The following is a 3,911-nucleotide window of genomic DNA, read 5'->3' as shown; positions in this document are numbered from 1 at the left end:
AAAGACGAGTCAGACGGGATGGATGGCATTTCTGTGTGAATTGCCGTTTGTGTGCTCGTACCTGTGTGGTTGAGCGAGGAAGGGAGATATCCATCTTGTCACCCCTAAGGACCGAGTTGATTTGTCATCTCACCTAGCTTCCTGTCGTGCAAACCACTTGACCGTTGTATGGGCAGCGGCTTAGCATAAATCCCACTAGTTAGTCTGATAGCCATCAGGAGAGCTGAGAGCAACGGGTGATCAAGGAGAAGGGATAAGCTCTGTGTGACTTATGCCCCGGTTAAACCTTGGAGATAGGTCGAATGACCCCTTGATGGATCCCGTGGTGGCCAATCAGGTCTAGCTAAGGTGGGTAATGGCTTTTTTGGGATCTGCACCGACACTAAGGTGATCGTGTTGTGGTACCCCACCTGTGGGTAAAGTTGCACACCTCTGCAGAGTTAAAATCTATTCGAATAGCCGTACCCACGGTATTGGGTAAGTTATGGTGTGGTCACATAACTAGTGTTTTTCTCTCTGGGAATGATTGGACTGGTGTGGGTTGTTTGGAAAGTGTTCGGCAATTGTGCTGTGTGCTACGGCGGACGGGGAGTCCGGTAGCAGCTTAAAACTTGGATCCTGTGTGGATCAACGTCTTGTGCTCCTTGGTACTAGAAAACTTAATTTGAAATTGTTTTTTTTAACGAACCTTTGCATACAACTGAGTTTTCCGCAAATGAACCATAACCTTATCCTTGGATTGTCCTGTGCACTGATTTCTGTTATACCCCCTCCGTGGGTGCGGTTGGACTTGCTGAGTACGTTTGTACTCACCCCATTCTTATTTCTTACAGCAGAGGATCCAGACTACCTCCCCGAAGACGTCGAGTAGGGTTTCGTCCTGCACCCAGTCTTGCCTGTGGTTAAGGCCACCGCTGGAGTTCCGCATGGCGCAAGACTCTGATGACCCCCTTTTCGTAGCTAGTGTAGTAGTGTGGGTTTTAGTCATAATCCTCGCGATAGTGGCGCTTCACTGCCCATTACCGCGTAGAGTTGTACGGTGATGTACCATCTGATGTAATAAAAGTGTTATCAGCCTCCTAGGACTGATAAAGCATCACTTTTAAGTCTTCCCTGATGAGGGGACGCTTCACCCAAGAAAAAAGATTTTAGAGCTTTCCAATAAATGGATTTAGCTCTACGGAAAAGAGAATAATTTCCAGAAAATTCTGGAAAATTCTCGAAAAACTCTAAAGATGGATGAACCTATTTTAAAAGATATTCACATCCTAAAATTAAATATTGTAGGGTGTGAAAGAACTATCCCCTTAAACAGAATCTCATCCCGAGATTCGCAAGGGCTGGTGACAAATAGGAGACATAGGACAAAAACAAATTCATCAAGGAGGCGACAAGATAACAAGATGAGCATCTAGAAACATAGAAAATTTTGGATTTGGGTCTTCTTCACATGCATTTGATTGGATAGAGCAGATGGTGTTTGAGGAGATTCGCAAAATTTGGCAATAGAAAGGAGAGATAGAACATAGAGTTTTTGATAAGGTGTAAGGCGAGATGACAAGATGGGTATTAAAAAAAAATAGGTCTTCTTTGTTTCGACTGGATCAAGCAGAATGCTTTGAAGAGATAACTAAGGAATGAAAGATGTTATTGCAGGCATAAGTCCCACAACACATCAACAAAGAAGAAGAAAAGAGATCTAACAAATAAAGATAAAACAACAAGCATTACAAGCACACCAAAACAAACTATCAAACAACCGAAACTAACATTTTTACTACTGAAAAGGGAAACCTCCTAAGTATGGGTCATATCCTAAAGCTTCAGCATTCATGATGTAGGCATCTTTCTCAGCTTGTTTGGCAGAACATTGATTTCTTGAGTGTAACGCCTGTGAGTCCTATGTACTCTTCAATTGCTCTAGCTGAACTTCTTGTAGTAGACTGCTACTTCCATTCTTTGTGTGGGGCACAAGGTTGGACAATCTAACATTTGTAACCAGAGGAGAGAAGAAAAATAAATCCATTTGGAATAGAAGACAAGGGGATTTCCAAAGTGGCCAAACTTGAAATCAAGGAGAAGGTAAATTGGAACAAAAGGATACAAGGTAACCAATGTCAATAAGGGTACAAGTGGACAAGGAAATTGTGAGATGTAAAAGCAATGGAAAGGAGGGGATAAAAGAAAAGGATACAGAGTTAGATAAAAGCAGCATCAAGGATGAGATAAATATGACTTCTATTTCAAAATAGATCTTAGAAAATGACCGTTGCTATCTAGGCTGGCATTCTACGGTCTCCATCAGTTGAATCTGCTTCGGCCACATCCATCATAGCTTGCCAGCCCACATGGCCCGACAGACCGAGCCACTCGACCGGTGCATAGTAACAGCAGGGTCGAGTCCGGGTGCTACGTACCACAGCCGCCTTGCACTTCTTTTGCGTGAGTGCCACGCACGGCTGGACCTCGCGCCCCTATAAAACTCGACAAGACCCCTCCTTGTGAACCCTTCGGTCGTGCACCCTCCTACTTGCTAAACCCTAGGCCTCCGAGCCCCTATAAATCCAGCACGCAACCCTAGGCCTGCATCTACTCTGCTCGTGCTCCCTCCTCTGCCACCGTGTCACATCCCTCAACCCTGCCTCGCGAAGCACTCGACCTCCCTACGCCAAACCCAGCGCAGCCGTCGTCCCTGCTCGCCGCGGCTCCTGCACAGCCGGCGTCGTTGTTTCCCCCTCGCTTCGGCTACCGCACAGCCGCCGCCATCATTCCCATCAGCCCCCGTGCCGTGCATCGCCCCCTTCAGTCGCAGCACCCTGCACCCCCTGAAGCGCCCTCGGCACTGCGCTTCCTGCCACTGTGCCCGCGCTCGAGCCTCTGCATCACCGACACTAGCCCTACCGCATCTCGCGTCCTCCCACGCGACAGCCAGCACCATTGCTGCTCGCCTCATCGCAGGAGAGCGCCACACCCCCTGGTTGCCGCACCTCCTGCACGTCTGCTTCCACGAAGCAGACAGCTGCCGCATCTTCTCCGGCAAAATCCGACCACCATGACGCATCTCCGCTACAAGTAAGAGGTGAAATCAAATCCCCTCATCGTCCTCTTTATTTTCCCCCACTCCTCGCGGTCTCCCGTGCCCGAAATCACTAGGAATCCGGCCAACGGTGGGCGCCGGCCACCATGGGAACCTGTTGCCTGAGCTTTTGCAATTTAGCCCCCTAAAAATCATGTAATTCCTGTAGTTTTTTGTGTGTCTTGCAAACTTCGCAGAAAACCCCCTAGATCTATTGCATCTTTTCAACCCAGCTCCACCGTGGTCTTTTTCAAATCTAACCCTAAACTTTTCCTAATTTGCGAGCATTGTTTCTGTGTCTTGCAGATCTTCCCTGCTAGCCCCTGAAATCTATAGTTAATCATGTATAGGTCCTTGCAACCTTATTTCGTGCGTAGTTTCCTCGTTTTATATCCATTTCGATCCGTTCTTTTTGTCTTAGTCTTCTAAAACCCTAAGCTATCATTTTGTAGCATTGTTGCATCGTAGTTCCTATTTTTAAAATTAAAAATAGATTTAATTTAATTAATATCCTCTCATCTAGTTTTTCCAATTAAAATCCAATTAAGTCTTTACTTCGATTTTCTTAATTAATGTTAATTTGATTAATATCAACTTAAATGTGTTTTAGTTATAATTTGTTTAGTTCGACTCGAATAATAAAGTTTGACATTTAGATGTTCTCACAAGTCTTTTATGCTAATTATTTGTTTAATTAGTGTAATTTATACACAGACAATTATAAATAAAATTGGACTAAGTTCTACTTCATTTTTACAAATGCAAAATATAATATGAGTTAATTGTAATTTTGGATATTTCTTTCAAATATCCTGTACATTTCTTTTCTAACTAA

Source organism: Panicum hallii, chromosome 4 (assembly GCF_002211085.1).
Source record: "Panicum hallii strain FIL2 chromosome 4, PHallii_v3.1, whole genome shotgun sequence".
NCBI classification, from domain to species: Eukaryota; Viridiplantae; Streptophyta; class Magnoliopsida; order Poales; family Poaceae; genus Panicum; species Panicum hallii.
This window is presented reverse-complemented; position numbering follows the sequence as displayed.